Genomic DNA, 19,270 nt, shown 5'->3' on the forward strand with positions numbered 1-19,270 from the left:
TCAGAAGACCACGTTGATCTTTCTACAGCATCACCTATACAGTCACATTAGTGGTTTAAGGGGCCAAAATTGATGACAAATTCCAATAAATTGCCTCGGTGTGGGCATGTTGGCCCTTTTTGTGATATGGCTGATCAGTAAAGCTGCGGTACTATGTGAATAGGTGTCTCGATCAGCAGGTCAGCCGGAGGAATGTCAAATTGTTTGTATTTTCCATGCAAAACCGATTAGCCGACTGTAAATGGTTGTAAATGGCGCCCAGAGGGTTCTGATGTGAACTGAAAGCAACTACAGGCCTTCTGGAGGCCAAACAACGCTCTGCTCTTACTTTTGGAGTATTCCCGGACTGCTAATAGTCATCCAGTATACGGGGTCAGGGGTGATAAAGCCTAGGATCCCGGAGAATCCAATCGGGGAAATAAGATTTAGGTTATTTAGGGTTTTTCTTATTGAACTTTCTGTTACTTGCTGTAATCAATCTCTTGGTCTATCATGTCACCGGAACCTCAAACACCTCCAGAATCCGCCCGGTTCTTACTGTGGAAACTGCAAAAACTCTTACTGATCCAGTCCTATCCTGACTGCTGGGTCAAGAGGGGTGACATCTCTCCTTAAGAAGAGCACCCAAAAAGTGTGTGGAGACCCATGGGGGCGGATGAGTGGGTTGGAGGGTTAGCATGTCTCCCCAAGGAGAGCACCAAGAAAGGGTGTGAAAGGACACCTGAAAAGTGAGACTTATACGACCATGCACTCTCCTCTGGGTATTCCCCCAACCTACTCACCCCCTAGGTGTCTCCACACACTTTTTGGGTGCTCTTTCCAAGGAGTGATGACACCCCTTTTGACCCACATTACAGGCTTCTCACCAGCTAAGCCAGAAACCAACTGCACACTGACGAGGGACAAAAATCCTGAAACAGCTGTCTGTGTATGGATTCTGGCTTGGTTTGCTAGTTCCGTTCATTGTTATAAAAACCTGCATAAAGGGTCTGACACTGATTTGAAGGAATGCTGCCATCCATTGTTCTATCTTCCTTATTTGCATCCTGAGTACTGCAACCCCCTACTGATCAGTGAAGGGAGGACTGAACTCTTCCCTCTACAATCCATCCTGAATGCAGCGGTCCGGCTCATCTGTCTGTCCTGCACCGATGCCTCCACCCTGTGCCAGTCACTGCACCGATGCCTCCACCCTGTGCCAGTCACTGCACCGATGCCTCCACCCTGTGCCAGTCACTGCACCGATGCCTCCACCCTGTGCCAGTCACTGCACCGATGCCTCTATCCTCTATCTATTTGCCCTCAAGAATGTAACACTAATAATCTCAAACTAAAATACTCCATAATCTGAACCTCCCATATATGGGACTTCTCCAGAACTGCACCAGTTCTCTGGATTGTGCTACACAGTCATTCAGGTTAATTCACAAAATCCACAGTTTTAAGTGAGCCCTAAAAGCACAAAGGCTGTTTACATCACCAGATCAAACTCTTTTCTGTTTGTTACGCTTTTGCAGTTTCCCTCAGAACTTTATCACTATATCCCCCACACCATATACTCAAATACACCTTAATATATACTACGCCAATTATATACAAGATGATTGACCATCATGCAGATCAAGCACTGCTGTTTCCTCATAGACTGTAAGCTCTTGTGTCCCCCCTATTTCCTCCTCATAGACTGTAAGCTCTTGTGTCCCTCCTATTTCCTCATAGACTGTAAGCTCTTGTGTCCCCCTATTTCCTCATAGACTGTAAGCTCTTGTGTCCCCCTATTTCCTCATAGACTGTAAGCTCTTGTGTCTCCCTATTTCCTCATAGACTGTAACCTCTTGTGTCCCCCTATTTCCTCATAGACTGTAAGCTCTTGTGTCCCCCTATTCCCTCATAGACTGTAAGCTCTTGTGTCCCTTCTATTTCCTCATAGACTGTAAGCTCTTGTGTCCCCCTATTTCCTCATAGACTGTAAGCTCTTGTCTCCCCCTATTTCCTCATAGACTGTAAGCTCTTGTGTCCTCCTATTTCCTCATAGACTGTAAGCTCTTGTGTCCCCCTATTTCCTCATAGACTGTAAGCTCTTGTGTCCCTCCTATTTCCCCATAGACTGTAAGCCCTTGTGTCCCCCTATTTCCTCCTCATAGACTGTAAGCTCTTGTGTCCCTCCTATTTCCTCATAGACTGTAAACTCTTGTGTCCCCCTATTTCCTTATAGACTGTAAGCTCTTGTGTCCCCCTATTTCCTCATAGACTGTAAGCTCTTGTGTCCCTTTTATTTCCCCATAGACTGTAAGCTCTTGTGTCCCTCCTATTTCCTCATAGACTGTAAGCTCTTGTGTCCCTCCTATTTCCTCATAGACTGTAAGCTCTTTTGTCCCCTATTTCCTAATAGACTGTAAGCTCTTGTGTCCCTCCTATTTCCTCATAGACTGTAAGCTCTTGTGTCCCTCCTATTCCCTCATAGACTGTAAGCTCTTGTGTCCCTCCTATCCCCTCATAGACTGTAAGCTCTTGTGTCCCCCTATTTCCTCATAGACTGTAAGCTCTTGCGTCCCTACTATTTCCTCATAGACTGTAAGCTCTTGTGTCCCTCCTATTTCCTCATAGACTGTAAGCTCTTGTGTCCCTCCTATTCCCTCATAGACTGTAAGCTCTTGTGTCCCTCCTATTTCCTCATAGACTGTAAGCTCTTGTGTCCCCTTATTTCCCCATAGACTGTAAGCTCTTGTGTCCCCCCTACTTCCCCATAGACTGTAAGCTCTTGTGTCCTCCTATTCCCTCATAGACTGTAAGCTCTTGTGTCCCTTCTATTTCCTCATAGACTGTAAGCTCTTGTGTCCCCCTATTTCCTCATAGACTGTAAGCTCTTGTGTCCTTCCTATTTCCTCAGACTGTAAGCTCTTGCGCCCCCCCCTATTTCCTCAGACTGTAAGCTCTTGCGCCCCCCCTATTTCCTCATAGACTGTAAGCTCTTGTCTCCCCCTATTTCCTCATAGACTGTAAGCTCTTGTGCCCCCCTATTTCCTCAGACTGTAAGCTCTTGTGTCCCCACTATTTCCTCAGACTGTAAGCTCTTGCGCCGCCCCCCCCCTATTTCCTCAGACTGTAAGCTCTTGTGTCCCCCTATTTCCTCATAGACTGTAAGCTCTTGTGTCCCCCTATTTCCTCATAGACTGTAAGCTCTTGTGTCCCCCTATTTCCTCATAGACTGTAAGCTCTTGTGTCCCCCTATTTCCTCATAGACTGTAAGCTCTTGTGTCCCCCTATTTCCTCATAGACTGTAAGCTCTTGTGTCCCCCTATTTCCTCATAGACTGTAAGCTCTTGTGTCCTCCTATTTCCTCATAGACTGTAAGCTCTTGTGTCCCCCTATTTCCTCATAGACTGTAAGCTCTTGTGTCCCCCTATTTCCTCATAGACTGTAAGCTCTTGCGCCTTCCCTATTTCCTCATAGACTGTAAGCTCTTGTGTCCTCCTATTTCCTCATAGACTGTAAGCTCTTGTGTCCCTCCTATTTCCTCATAGACTGTAAGGTCTTGTGTCCCCCCCCCCTATTTCCTCATAGACTGTAAGCTCTTGTGTCCCCCTATTTCCTCATAGATTGTAAGCTCTTGTGTCCCTCCTATTTCCTCATAGACTGTAAGCTCTTGTGTCCCCCTATTTCCTCATACACTGTAAGCTCTTGTGTCCCCCTATTTCCTCCCCATAGACTGTAAGCTCTTGCGTCCCCCTATTTCCTCATAGACTGTAAGCTCTTGTGTCCCTCCTATTTGCTCATAGACTGTAAGCTCTTGTGTCCCCCTATTTCCTCATAGACTGTAAGCTCTTGTGTCCCCCTATTTCCTCATAGACTGTAAGGTCTTGTGTCCTCCTATTTCCTCATAGACTGTAAGCTCTTGTGTCCCCCTATTTCCTCATAGACTGTAAGCTCTTGTGTCCCCCCTATTTCCTCATAGACTGTAAGCTCTTGTGTCCTCCTATTTCCTCATAGACTGTAAGCTCTTGTGTCCCTCCTATTTCCTCATAGACTGTAAGCTCTTGTGTCCCTCCTATTTCCTCATAGACTGTAAGCTCTTGTGTCCCCCCCCCCCTATTTCCTCATAGACTGTAAGCTCTTGCGCCCCCCCCCCCTATTTCCTCATAGACTGTAAGCTCTTGTGTCCCCCTATTTCCTCATAGACTGTAAGCTCTTGTGTCCTCCTATTTCCTCATAGACTGTAAGCTCTTGTGTCCCTCCTATTTCCTCATAGACTGTAAGCTCTTGTGTCCCCCCCCCCTATTTCCTCATAGACTGTAAGCTCTTGCGCCCCCCCCCCCTATTTCCTCATAGACTGTAAGCTCGTGTCCCTCCTATTTCCTCATAGACTGTAAGCTCTTGTGTCCCCCTATTTCCTCATAGATTGTAAGCTCTTGTGTCCCTCCTATTTCCTCATAGACTGTAAGCTCTTGTGTCCCCCTATTTCCTCATACACTGTAAGCTCTTGTGTCCCCCTATTTCCTCCCCATAGACTGTAAGCTCTTGCGTCCCCCTATTTCCTCATAGACTGTAAGCTCTTGTGTCCCTCCTATTTCCTCATAGACTGTAAGCTCTTGTGTCCCTCCTATTTCCTCATAGACTGTAAGCTCTTGTGTCCCCCTATTTCCTCATAGACTGTAAGCTCTTGTGTCCCTCCTATTTGCTCATAGACTGTAAGCTCTTGTGCCCCCCTATTCCCTCATAGACTGTAAGCTCTTGTGTCCCTCCTATTCCCTCATAGACTGTAAGCTCTTGTGTCCTCCTATTTCCTCATAGACTGTAAGCTCTTGTGTCCCTCCTATTTCCTCATAGACTGTAAGCTCTTGTGTCCCCCCCCCTATTTCCTCATAGACTGTAAGCTCTTGCGCCCCCCCCCTATTTCCTCATAGACTGTAAGCTCTTGTGTCCCCCTATTTCCTCATAGACTGTAAGCTCTTGTGTCCCCCTATTTCCTCATAGACTGTAAGCTCTTGTGTCCCCCTATTTCCTCCTCATAGACTGTAAGCCCTTGTGTCCCCCTATTTCCTCATAGACTGTAAGCTCTTGTGTCCCCCTATTTCCCCATAGACTGTAAGCTCTTGCGTCCCTACTATTTCCTAATAGACTGTAAGCTCTTGTGTCCCTCCTATTTCCTCATAGACTGTAAGCTCTTGTGTCCCTCCTATTCCCTCATAGACTGTAAGCTCTTGTGTCCTTCCTATTTCCTCAGACTGTAAGCTCTTGCGCCCCCCCCTATTTCCTCAGACTGTAAGCTCTTGCGCCCCCCCCCTATTTCCTCATAGACTGTAAGCTCTTGCGCCCCCCCTATTTCCTCAGACTGTAAGCTCTTGCGCCCCCGTATTTCCTCATAGACTGTAAGCTCTTGTGTCCCCGTATTTCCTCATAGACTGTAAGCTCTTGTGTCCCCCTATTTCCTCATAGACTGTAAGCTCTTGTGTCCCCGTATTTCCTCATAGACTGTAAGCTCTTGTGTCCCTCCTATTTCCTCATAGACTGTAAGCTCTTGTGTCCCTCCTATTTCCTCATAGACTGTAAGCTCTTGTGTCCCCCCCCTATTTCCTCATAGACTGTAAGCTCTTGTGCCCCCCCTATTTCCTCATAGACTGTAAGCTCTTGTGTCCCTCCTATTTCCTCATAGACTGTAAGATCTTGTGTCCCCCTATTTCCTCATAGACTGTAAGCTCTTGTGTCCCTTCTATTTCCTCATAGACTGTAAGCTCTTGTGTCCCCCCTACTTCCCCATAGACTGTAACCTCTTGTGTCCCCCTATTTCCTCATAGATTGTAAGCTCTTGTGTCCCTCCTATTTCCTCATAGACTGTAAGCTCTTGTGTCTCCCTATTTCCTCATAGACTGTAAGCTCGTGTCCCCCTATTTCCTCATAGACTGTAAGCTCTTGTGTCCCTCCTATTTCCTCATAGACTGTAAGATCTTGTGTCCCCCTATTTCCTCATAGACTGTAAGCTCTTGTGTCCCTTCTATTTCCTCATAGACTGTAAGCTCTTGTGTCCCCCCTACTTCCCCATAGACTGTAACCTCTTGTGTCCCCCTATTTCCTCATAGATTGTAAGCTCTTGTGTCCCTCCTATTTCCTCATAGACTGTAAGCTCTTGTGTCCCCCTATTTCCTCATAGACTGTAAGCTCTTGTGTCCCCCCTACTTCCCCATAGACTGTAAGCTCTTGTGTCCCTTCTATTTCCTCATAGACTGTAAGCTCTTGTGTCCCCCTATTTCCTCATAGACTGTAAGCTCTTGTGTCCCCCCTACTTCCCCATAGACTGTAAGCTCTTGTGTCCCCCTATTTCCTCATAGACTGTAAGCTCTTGTGTCCCCCCTACTTCCCCATAGACTGTAAGCTCTTGTGTCCCCCCTATTTCCTCATAGACTGTAAGCTCTTGTGTCCTTCCTATTTCCTCATAGATTGTAAGCTCTTGTGTCCCCCTATTTCCTCATAGACTGTAAGCTCTTGTGTCCCTCCTATTCCCTCATAGACTGTAAGCTCTTGTGTCCTTCCTATTTCCTCATAGACTGTAAGCTCTTGTGTCCCTCTATTTCCTCCTCATAGACTGTAAGCTCTTGTGTCCCCCTATTCCCTCATAGACTGTAAGCTCTTGTGTCCTTCCTATTTCCTCATAGACTGTAAGCTCTTGTGTCCCTCCTATTTCCTCAGACTGTAAGCTCTTGCGCCCCCCCCCCCTATTTCCTCATAGATTGTAAGCACTTGTGTCCCTCCTATTTCCTCATAGACTGTAAGCTCTTGTGTCTCCCTGTTTCCTCATAGACTGTAGGCTCTTGTGTCCCCCCTACTTCCTCATAGACTGTAAGCTCTTGTGTCCTTCTATTTCCTCATAGACTGTAAGCTCTTGTGTCCCCCTATTTCCTCATAGACTGTAAGCTCTTGTGTCCGCCCTATTTCCTCATAGACTGTAAGCTCTTGTGCCCCCCCCTATTTCCTCATAGACTGTAAGCTCTTGTGTCCCCCTATTTCCTCCTCATAGACTGTAAGCTCTTGTGTCCCCCTATTTCCTCCTCATAGACTGTAAGCTCTTGTATCCCCCTATTTCCTCCTCATAGACTGTAAGCTCTTGCGTTCCCCTATCTTCTCATAGACTTTAAGCTCTTGTGTCCCCCTGCTTCCTCATAGACTATAAGCTCTTGTGTCCCCCCTATTTCCTCCTTATAGACTGTAAGCTCTTGTGTCCCCCTATTCCCTCATAGACTGTAAGCTCTTGTGTCCTTCCTATTTCCTCATAGACTGTAAGCTCTTGTTTCCCTCCTGTTCCCTCATAGACTGTAAGCTCTTGTGTCCTTCCTATTTCCTCATAGACTGTAAGCTCTTGTGTCCCTCTATTTCCTCCTCATAGACTGTAAGCCCTTGTGTCCCTCCTATTTCCTCAGACTGTAAGCTCTTGCGCCCCCCCCTATTTCCTCATAGATTGTAAGCTCTTGTGTCCCTCCTATTTCCTCATAGACTGTAAGCTCTTGTGTCCCCCCTATTTCCTCATAGACTGTAAGCTCTTGTGTCTCCCTATTTCCTCATAGACTGTAGGCTCTTGTGTCCCCCCTACTTCCTCATAGACTGTAAGCTCTTGTGTCCTTCTATTTCCTCATAGACTGTAAGCTCTTGTGTCCCCCTATTTCCTCATAGACTGTAAGCTCTTGTGTCCCCCCTATTTCCTCATAGACTGTAAGCTCTTGCGCCCCCCCCCCTATTTCCTCATAGACTGTAAGCTCTTGTGTCCCCCTATTTCCTCCTCATAGACTGTAAGCTCTTGTATCCCCCTATTTCCTCCTCATAGACTGTAAGCTCTTGCGTTCCCCTATCTTCTCATAGACTATAAGCTCTTGTGTCCCCCCTATTTCCTCATAGACTGTAAGCTCTTGTGTCCCCCTATTTCCTCCTCATAGACTGTAAGCTCTTGTATCCCCCTATTTCCTCCTCATAGACTGTAAGCTCTTGCGTTCCCCTATCTTCTCATAGACTGTAAGCTCTTGTGTCTCCCTATTTCCTCATAGACTGTAGGCTCTTGTGTCCCCCCTACTTCCTCATAGACTGTAAGCTCTTGTGTCCTTCTATTTCCTCATAGACTGTAAGCTCTTGTGTCCCCCTATTTCCTCATAGACTGTAAGCTCTTGTGTCCCCCCTATTTCCTCATAGACTGTAAGCTCTTGCGCCCCCCCCCCCTATTTCCTCATAGACTGTAAGCTCTTGTGTCCCCCTATTTCCTCCTCATAGACTGTAAGCTCTTGTATCCCCCTATTTCCTCCTCATAGACTGTAAGCTCTTGCGTTCCCCTATCTTCTCATAGACTATAAGCTCTTGTGTCCCCCCTATTTAGTCATAGATTGTAGGCTCTTGTGCCCCCCTATTTCCTCAAAGACTGTAAGCTCTTGTGTCCCTCCTATTTCCTCATAGATTGTAAGCTCTTGTGTCCCCCCTATTTCCTCATAGATTGTAAGCTCTTGTGTCCCCCCTATTTCCTCATAGATTGTAAGCTCTTGTGTCCCCCTATTTCCTCATAGACTGTAAGCTCTTGTGTCCCTCCTAGTTCCTCATAGACTGTAAGCCTTCGTGTCCCCCTGCTTCCTCATAGACTGTAAGTAGCGGTCCCCCCCTCACCCCCCCCCACCCCCCCTATTGTCTGTGCCTCTCCCCTGTGATTCGTACGTCGCTGTGGGATATGTTGGTGCTCCTATTATAGTGTTTGTTACAATGTGACCATCTATTATCTCCCCGCTGTAACAGGATGATACGTCTGCAGCCTCGGGTCGGCAGGGCTGCTGTAGTGTAAGCCGCTGAATGAGCTGACGGACGACACTTGTAGACAGCGCCGGCGGTCAGTCCATCCGCCGCTGCCTCTGGCCAGTCACCGCCCAGCACTGATTTGCAGCACAATAGTAGCTGCCAGCGGTTTCTTCCGTCTGCAGTTCGACTTCCAGAGACGTTTCACCATTATTTAATTTACTGGACGGTAACAATAAATGTGCGCAGCGGCACGAAAGTTTGCAGATTAATGCAGATACTGATATATAATAATCCGGCAGAGCAACAGGCTGCGTGCGAACATCCCTCACTTTCCACAGGTAACCTTGCTGCGGAGCGCAGAAGGCCCTTCCGTCTATCATCCACCTAGGGGCAGTATAACTTAGCAGCCCGTGCTGACGTGCCATATACCAGCCCTGATATCACGTGCCCTTATATTCCTGCCCGTTACGCAAAAAACAGCATACTTACATCATACGTAACCTTGTTGTGCCACCAGCAGCTCCTCCGAATTCAGCGTGCCGTTCGCCGCACCTGTTGTGGCATTGTCCATGTCAGCGGCTACCAGTCCCCTATAGAGAACGGAGAGGATCTGGCCATTTTCCCCGGTTAGCCCGCCGCCGGTGCTGCACTGCAGAGCAGTATGATGAATGCACGGCTCATTGTATGATGTGACTGGCCTTGTACGGGGAAAGGCTACCACCGCGTGGCCGCTGCGGGGAGAACAATGCCAGCCGCTTTCCTTCCTTCCTACAGTGAGAGTAGAAGCCTGTGGCTTTTAGAAGTGTTTTAACCCCTTAAGGACTGTTTCCCCCCCCCCCCCAGTTTTCCCTCCCCACTTTCAAAAAAATCCTAACTTTTTTATTTTCCGTTTACAGAGCTGCATGGGGGCCGGTGGGATTTGTGCACCGAGTTGTATTCATGAATGTTCTCCTTAATGGACCATTTATTGTACTGAAAAACTTTAAAAAACTTCTAGGTGCAGTGAAAGGGAAAACAAAAAACGCAATTCCGCCATCTTTGGGGGGTCTTGTTTTTTTTGTTGTACACACTGCTGCCAGAAATGACTTTATTCTGCGCTCAGGACGATTACGATGATGAACTTATAGAGTTTCTTTCTGCTGGACCGCCGTCTTCTGACCGCTGTAACCTCTTCACTTTTCCATCCATGTGGTTGTGAGGGGCTCATTTTTGCGGAACGTCCCGTAGTTTCCATTGGTCCCATTTTGGAGCTTATATGACCTTTTGAGGCGGCGTGGATTTTTTTCCTTCTGACGACGTTCACCGTGAGGGATAAATAATGTGTTCGATCAGACATTTATGGAGGCGGGGGACCAAATCTGCTTCTTATTATTCTTAATATGGGAAATGTTTTTAAATTTTACTTATTTTTAGGATTTTTTTTTTTAGTCCGCATACAGGACTTGAACTTGTGATCGCTAATACAGTATAATTTAATACTGCTGTATTACATTATAATTGCATTTTGACAGGCAGTCTGTGAAGCAATGCCATAGGTACACCTTCATGGTAGCCCTGGGTGCCATGGCAACTGACCAGCACCCTACGATGCCATCACGGGAGGGACATTTGGTATCCCCAAACTACGATTGGGGCATTTAGAGACAGCCGACACCCTGTATAGAGCGGGATCCCTATAGACCCCGCACACCCGGGATGTAAATGGAAGCCCTGCGCTGTTAAAGTCATATATATCAAAGGTACATATAGAAGAGCAGTTTATGCATCGTGTAATTCTGAAACGTTCTTCTATCAGTGGGTGCGAAGAGCAACATGTCAGACACCTCTGAAATAGGTTTTGCAGAAAGTTGAAACTAGAGACAACTACATTTTTGGACATTTGACCACGAGAGCCGGCGAGGGGGCGGAAAGGGAGAGGCAGTTTAGCGGAGCTAAAAAAAGAGAGGGCAGGGTAGAGGGATTCTCATAGTGATTTCTCTCTGGCCAAGAGAAGGGGCGGGGCTGGTGAGATCCACCCACTAGCCCCGCCTCTGTGTTTGATACAGAAGAATCACTATGAGAATCCCTCTAGCCCCGCCCCTTGTCCCCACTCTCGGGAAAGCCCTAGGAAAGCCTTCTAGCCCCGCCCCATATCTCTCCAAATATGGGGAGATATATGTAGGAGATCCCCTGTAGCTCCGCCCCCTCTCTCTCCTCGCTATGTCTTTTTTCTACAGCTCTTTTGCGATCTTCTCCCAGTGATCTCACTGGGGCCCTGGCCCCATTGAAAACAGTGGGCAATATCGCAGATTTATTTATCACAGCAAGGCTTGAATGAACACATCGCAAATGAGAATGAAACCATTGAAAATCATTGATTTCATAATCATGGTTCCTAGGATCAGCTAGGGCCCAGTTCCGAAGACTGCTGGGCCGCCCTTTATTGGGGCGATGTCTCTGCTTAGGTAGGGCCATGTCACCCTCCCCGATAGCACCTGGCAAGTTAGTCTGAAACAGTTGTGCACCTATCTCTCTCATTTGGTAAGGATCGTGTGGGTTCTATTCTTAGTTTGCCCACACGATCAAACTATAACGTAACATGAATCTCTCATGGAATTTTATTAGTTTTTCTCTGATGTTGGTCCAGGTGATGATGTCATCAATGTAGCAGAAGTAGGCCAGTGGTTTGTTGGGGAAGGAGGCCAGAAAGCCACTCTCCAGTTTTGCCATGAAAAGGTTGGCGTATTGTGGTGCCATTTCACTGCCCATGGTGGTTCCGGTGAGTTGAAGGAATATCTATTTGCCAAAGGAGAAATAGTTGTGTGTGGACCAAAACCAAACAAGAGCTAATAAAATTCCATGAGAGATTCAATGCATTCCACCCCACCATAAACCTGACATTAAGCTACTCATATACAGAAATCAACTTTTTGGACACCACCATTAAAATTTCAAACAACTCAATACAGACCTCCCTATACCGGAAACCAATCGGCCCATATACCTCAGATGGGACAGTTCCCATCCTAAGCATATCAAAAAGTCCATGATCTACATCCAGGCCATTAGATACAACCGGATCTGCTCCAATCCAACAGACAGAGAGGAGCATTTATACCATCTTAAAGGACATTTATAAATCAAGGCGACCCTCCCACCTCAACTGATGACCAAATCACCAGAGCCACCAGGATGCCCAGGAATCACCAGAGCCACCAGGATGCCCAGGAATCACCAGAGCCACCAGGATGCCCAAGAATCACCAGAGCCACCAGGATACCCAGGAATCAACTACTTCAGTACATAGAGAAGGAAGGAAACGGTTTTGTATCTCTAGTAGTGACCTACAATCCACAGCTAGAGGTACTAAGGAAGACTGCAAAGAAACTCCATCATACCCTACACAAGGATGACCATTTGACCACCATATTCCCAGACCCTCCTCTCCTATGTTACAGGCAACCTCCAAGTCTGAGGAACTTTATAGTTAGGAGTGCATTGCCCTCTGACACACAAAAAGGAACTTATCCCTGTAATGTAAGGAGCTGCAAGACCTGCTGACATGTACGGACCGCGGACAGGATAGAATTCCTCAACAAACAGGACTAGAATCCTAGAATGGTAGAGTTGGAAGGGACCTCCAGGGTCATTGGGTCCAACCCCCTGCTCAGTGCAGGATCACTAAATCATCCTAGACAGATGTCTGTCCAGCCTTGTTTAAAGACTTCCATTGAAGGAGAACTCCCCACCTCCTGCGGTAACCTGTTCCACTCATTGATCCCCCCCACTGTCTAATATCTAATCTGTGTCTCCTCCCTCAGTTTCATCCCATTGCTTCTAGTCTTTCCTTGTGCAGATGAGAATAGGGCTGATCCCTCTGCACTGTGACAGCCCTTCAGATATTTGTAGACAGCTATTAAGTCTCCTCTCAGCCTTCTCCTCTGCTAAACATTCCCAGATCCTTTAACCGTTCCTCATAGGACATGATTTGCAGACCGCTCACCATCTTGGTAACTCTTCTCTGAACTTGTCCCAGTTTGTCTATGTCTTGTTTAAAGTGGGGTGCCCAGAACTGGACACAGTTTTCCAGATCCCGGGACATTCACATGTTCCACCTCTGATGTTATGTACCTGATCCAGTGCAGTAAATGTTCTGTGGGGGCCCTCTACGTTGGAGAAAAAGCACAGAAACTTAAAGCCAGGATGAGGTCTCCTCGCCACACAATTAAACAGAGAAAGACAGACTTCCCTGTGGCCGAGCACTTATCTAGTCACCGACACAACGTGGAAGACATGAAAGCTATTATATTGAAAAGCAATTTCAAATCACAGCAGCACAGAATATTTGGGAATATAAATTTATAACAACTTTTGACACTTTCAACAGAGGGTTAAATTCTTCAAGAGGATTCATGCGTGATGGGAGGTATGAGACATCTACAACACAGATAGCACTGCTGGCCTGGGATCCCCTAACACTAATTCAGGGACCATAAAACCTTCACATCTATGTTTTTATTTCTGTTGTAGTATTGTTTTAAGTGCAAATTAATCACATCCATGTCTGTGCCTTGTCATCAGTATGTGTGTGTATATATATATATATATATATATATATATATATACATGCTCTTCAAATCTATTTTATTATGTCTGAGGAAGAACCCTGAGAGGTTGAAAAGCTTACATTAACCCCTTAGTGACAGCGCTATCGTAAAAGTACGTTCTGCTGTTGCAGGACGTGTATGGAGGGAGGTAGCGCCGCTATCTCCCTCCATACAGCGCGGGCGTCAGCTGTTTATTACAGCTGACACCCGCGGGCAATAGCCGCGGCTATTAACCCTTTAAATGCCGCTGTCAATTCCGACAGCGGCATTTAAATCCCCTGAACGCTGTTTGGGGGTCCCGCACGGCCCCCCTGCGGTGAGATCGGGGGAGCCGTGCAGGTGTCATGGCAGCCGTGGGCCTAATGAATGGCCCCAGGGCTGCCTTAGCAGACTGCCTATCAAGTCATCCACACAGGGTGGCTTGATAGACTGCCTGTAAAAAAGCAGTACGACATAATGCTATAGCATTATGTCATACTGCAGGAGCGATCAAAGCATCGCATGTTAAAGTCCCCCAGGGGGACTTCAAAGTAAAGTAAGAAAAAAGATCAATAAAGTTTTTTAAATTGTAAAAAAAAAAAAAGTTATAAAAGTTTAAATCACCCCCCTTTTGCCATATCAATTACTAAAAAATCTAAATCATAAAATAAAAATATGTATTTGGTATCGCCGCATCCGTAAAAGTCCGATCTATCAAAGTAGTGCATTATTTTTCCTGCACGGTGAACGTCGTCCAAAAAAAAAAATAAAGAATGCCAGAAATACACTTTTTTAGTTACCCTGTCTTCCAGAAAAAATGCAATACAAAGCAATCAAAAAGTCGTATGTATTCCAAATTGATACTATCGGAAACTACAGGACATCCCACAAAAAATGAGCCCTTGCACAACTACGTCAACAGAAAAATAAAAAAGTTATTAAGTGCACAAAATGACCGTAGAAAATAATTGAAAAAAATTAAATATCTTAAAAAAAAAAAATTCAAGTACTACAGCAAAAAAAAAAACTATATAAGTTTGGTATCGTAGTAATCATACTGACCCATAGAATAAAAATATCAGGTTGTTTTTGTTGCAGTTTGTGCGCCGTAGAAACAGGACGCACCGAAAGATGGTGGAATGTCGTTTTTTTTTTCCATTTCTCTCCGCTAAGAATTTTTAAAAAGTTTTTCAGTACATTATATGGTACAATAAATAGTGCCATTGAAAAATACAACTCGGCCTGCAAAAAACAAGACCTCATACAGCGACGGCGATGGATAAATAAAAGGAGCTACGATTTTTTAAACGGGAGTAGGAACAAACAAAAATGGAAAAAAGCAAAAAAGCTCCGTCACTAAGGGGTTAATATCATGTATTTTTGTTAGCCATTAAAAGGTCTCATATTTACAAGTTTACCTGGTTTCTCTTGCTGGAAACAATCACACTTTGCTCTACTGGCTAACACACTACTAAGCTTTTTTCATAATATGACAGATGACACAGAAAGTATTTCTGACTTTTTAATGAATGGCGGAAATGGTTTTTTTCTCCATATAATACATATTATCAAACATACACAGAGAACATATAGACGACCTGCATACAACGCGTTGTTCTATCTTAATTGCTCAGTAAGCTCAGAAACGCTTGTGTGCCGAATATTAGGACCCGGACGGGATAATTGGTATTAGACGCTCCCGACCATATAGTGTCTTGCTTGCAGAAAGCGCTGTCTTGCAGGTGCTCCGGCGCTGGAGCTTGGCCTACAGAGAAGACAAAGAAAGCGAATGTATCACTTAGATATTTGTTTCTACTAATTAAAACCTGATAGTGAAACATTTTTCTTATTTCAAATCTGTTTAAATTTTCAGATTTATAGATTTTTTTAAAATTCTTTTGTCTCTACATGACGATGGAGGCGGCTATCTGGTCTGAGGTGCAGTTAGCAGCATTAAGAGATGCTTTAGAGTAGAACTTATTAGCCATTCACACAATGGACAAGACCTGACACACTGAGTTCTATAGAGGAGTGTTGTGGGCATGCTCTGTGACCTGTGCAGGGAGGGGGAGGAGGTGAGCTGTGACATCACCTATTGTGAATGGTGGATCCTGTGTTATCTGTTTATAGGTATCACCTCTCAGTGTTATCCGGCCTGGGAGGATAATGAGGTAATAGCCTAATATTATTAGGCTTAGTGGTCAGTGTGCAGGGAGGGGGAAGAGGCGAACTATGACATCACATATTGTGAAAGGTGGATCTTGTGTTATCTAATATATAGCTGTCCCTTCTCTATGTAGTCCTGCCTGTGATGATAATGGGATGATGGGTGAGTACAGGGAGTATCAGACTACTAATAAGCTTAGTGGTCAGTGTGAGAACTGCAAGATTTGGGGATTTTTAATACTGAAATTGACATTAAAGGGGTTGTCCCGCGGCAGCAAGTGGGTCTATACACTTCTGTATGGCCATATTAATGCACTTTGTAATGTACATTGTGCATTAATTATGAGCCATACAGAAGTTATAAGAAGTTTTTCACTTACCTGCTCTGTTGCTAGCGTCCTCGTTTCCATGGAGCCCGTCTAATTTTCGGCGTCTAATGGCCAAATTAGACGCGATTGCGCAGTCCGGTCTTCTTTTCTCGATGGGGCCTCTCGTGCAGGATGCCGGCTCCATGTAGCTCCGCCCCGTCACGTGCCGATTCCAGCCAATCAGGAGGCTGGAATCGGCAATGGACCGCACAGAAGCCCTGCGGTCCACCGAGGTAGAAGATCCCGGCGGCCATCTTCAGCAGGTAAGTAAGAAGTCACCGGAGCGCGGGGATTCAGGTAAGCGCTGTGCGGTGTTCTTTTTTTAACCCCTGCATCGGGGTTGTCTCGCGCCGAACCGGGGGGGGGGGGGGGGGGGTTGAAAAAAAAAAAAAACCCGTGTCGGCGCGGGACAACCCCTTTAAAAATGAAAAAGAAAATCACAAAAAAATTCTTAAAATTAGGTTTAAGATAAAAACTTGATATATAAAATAGGTCATTTTCCAATGACACTTTCTGCTAAATCAACCTAATGTTATGTCCTGGGGCTGCTGACTTACAGGGACACAGTCATCACGTTTAAACTAAGTTATGAGGCTCAAAGGTTATGAAACGGGAAGTCCAACGAGGTATCTTCCATACTCCCCGTTCCAGCACTATGTCCCTGCGAAGCTTTACTCTTTCTGCGTGCGCATCCCCCATTCGTCTCCGGAATAGGGTGCTTGCTGAGTATGAAGGAGGCCTCTCTGAACTCTCCATTCTACAACCTTCGAGCCCCATAACATAGTTTATAGGGCTCAAAGGTCATGACCCGCCCCTTTAATTCGCCTCCCCTCCCGCTGCCCAGCATTTTCCGGGATGAAGTAGTGTAGCATGATGCACTATTTCTTCTGGGATATTATGTTGGGTCTGCAGTGGGGTCATCCATTTACATCAAGGCAGTAATCTGTCAGCTGAGATGTCTGAGACAGCTGACAGTCATGAGTAGCTACGTGGGGCCAATCGGATCGGTCTCAAGTTGGCAATTGCTGTGACTATTTAGGGTCCTGGAAGTTTAGTGCCATAGGGAAGCATGTTTCTGCGGGAGGGTTTTGAGGAGCCAATCCTGAGTTTGTGGAGAAACTTCAGTAAAGATCCTCCTAAACTTTTCCTTGTGTCCCTCACAATGACCCCTGACCCCATCACCTCACCTCTATGTACTTTCACCGCTGTTCCTCTTGGATTATTAGGGAACAACTTTTTTTTTTTCTTCTTAAAAATAAAATTGAAAATCCAATGTTAGGAATAAAAAAATAAAATAATTTCATTAAATAGTAAAAATACATTTATTTTAATGCTCTTACGATAATTTTTTCTCAAGAATTTATTTCTGCACTGGTCCCGCTCCAATGCCCGGCCGCTATCATACCGCACTTGGCTGTGGCAAGTCCTCTTCTATTCTCCCACAGCACCCATCTCTGGCGTCCGCTCTGTCCCTGTCAGCGGCCTCGAGGGCATGTGTGCACCTTACTTCATCTTCCCCTGCCAATCATCCGTTATCTATATCAGGCATCCTCCCCCTAAGGAAGGTGCCTTAGTTTGTGGTCTCTTGTTCCAGCTTAAGGTGCCACCCGTGTACTCTGACTTCCTGGTTTATGACTTTACTGCGTTCTTTGCTCCTGACCATGGCTTGTTGTGTAGACCATTCTCCTATCTGCTGCTTGTCCCCACTTCTGTCTTGTACCTCGTACTGAAGTTACGCCGCCTGCCCCAACCTGGACTGTCTGACTACACCTCTGTTCACACGCTCTACATTATTTGTAGTGTGTAAGCTCGTTGGAGCAGGACCTTCACCCTTACTGTTTCCATCAATTGATTACTTCATGTAACCGTTGTCTTGTGTTATTCCCCCTGTCTTGTAAGTGCTGCGAAATATGTTGGCGCTATATAAATAAAGATTATTATCTGCCACCGTTTCCGCAGTAAAGCTGCCCGTACACCTTCAACAACTGTCAGACAAACAATAGTTTGTCCATCGCCCGGCTCCCCAATACACATGAACTTCAGATATACATGTGTTTAGGGAGGTAAGCTAAAGTCGGGCAACTCTGGCAGGTTATCTCCCATGTAAAAAAAGGATTAAGTGCGAAAATTCAATGTCCTGAATCCTTCTTTCTTCTGACATCATCTGTCAGAGCAATGTTGAGCAGTCCCCATATACATTGGAGTCATCCGACCCAACCATTATTGGTGGATTTGGATGACTAAAGTCAAATATATGGGGGCCTTAAAGAGAAAGTAACAATCGGTCACAGTGTGCTATCGCTGCTCAGCTGATGTTGGGGTTATCGTCAGACGGTGCCGTCATTTGCGCTCTGCACGCCTCTCCTCTACTTGCTCGCAGGCTTCTGCCAGTAAGGCCCTCACCGCTCCCGCCCCTCCTCTTAAAGTGCCAGTACGCGTTCCCCTAACCTGTCCCCCTCCAAATCCATTCTTGCACCTGTTATATGAGCATACACCCCCTAGGGTGGGTTCCTAAGCAATGGATGTTATCCTGCCACTTGTGACAAAGCCCCTCTTCGTGAGTCCTGGTTCTGACCCTTGCCTCCATACTGCCCATGCTGTACTCCTTGACCTCAGCTCTATATCTTGGACTCTGGTTTTGGCTGCTGCCTGACTCCAGCCTATCCTTTTACTATGCACCTGTTCAGACCTTCATGTACCACACCGCGGCTCAGTGCAGCGGCAGCAGTCCCACAACAGGGACAGTGTGCGTAGCAGCTTGCGGACCCTGCAGCAAAGCCCACTTATAGGGGTTAAGCATGGAAACTGCAGTTCCCCAGATGCTGCAACCTCAGTTAGCCCAAAGGCAAACCGGTGTGTGGCAAGGCAGATCTACATGCGTCTGCATAACACAATCCCAAGCTCAGTCTGTTTGTCAGCGGCCATCTGTACCGCTTATCATTGCAAAAGTGCAATCTTTTTTTTCCATTTGCCCCACTTTTACTATATACCGGAGCGGGTTGCTGCTCATAACGGCTATAGACTGACACAAGGCCTATAGGTCATTCAAAAACTAAAAAAAAAGTTGTCTTGGAAATCACAGGACGCTCCTTTCCTTTTTGGGACCCATCATGGGGTCAAGCAACAGATCATGCCCCAAGGGCGGCTAATTCTCAAAACAAAAGGAACAGGGCAATAAATGTTGGGCTTCACGTACCGTGTACAAAAGACAAGTCCTATAAATGGCGCATTTGTGAAAATAATTGAAACTTACATTTTTCACACCTACTTGGTATTAATTCCTGCAAAAAAAGCTGTAAGACCAAAATACTCACTACAACCCATCGAATACCTTCTGGGGTACAGATACAAGTCCATCATGTCCGGCCAACAATCCCAATGTGTTAATCTGGCAGAAGGCAAGTCCCCCGC

General features: G+C 45.9%; 2 protein-coding genes across 2 annotated transcripts in view; both read right to left on the reverse strand.

Annotated features, from left to right (window-relative positions):
• Positions 1-9,399, reverse strand: part of LOC136571974 (germ cell-specific gene 1-like protein) — a 46,958-nt gene extending 37,559 nt beyond the window's left edge. The window contains exon 1 of the mRNA XM_066572596.1: positions 9,250-9,399. The gene's annotated coding sequence lies outside the window, so the exon portion shown is untranslated. The remainder of the gene's footprint in view (positions 1-9,249) is intronic.
• LOC136631802 (membrane-spanning 4-domains subfamily A member 4A-like) overlaps positions 1-19,270 on the reverse strand; it is a 452,683-nt gene that overhangs the window by 107,682 nt on the left and 325,731 nt on the right. The gene's annotated exons all lie outside the window — the stretch shown is intronic.

The sequence above is a fragment of the Eleutherodactylus coqui genome, chromosome 6 (genome assembly GCF_035609145.1).
Source record: "Eleutherodactylus coqui strain aEleCoq1 chromosome 6, aEleCoq1.hap1, whole genome shotgun sequence".
NCBI classification, from domain to species: Eukaryota; Metazoa; Chordata; class Amphibia; order Anura; family Eleutherodactylidae; genus Eleutherodactylus; species Eleutherodactylus coqui.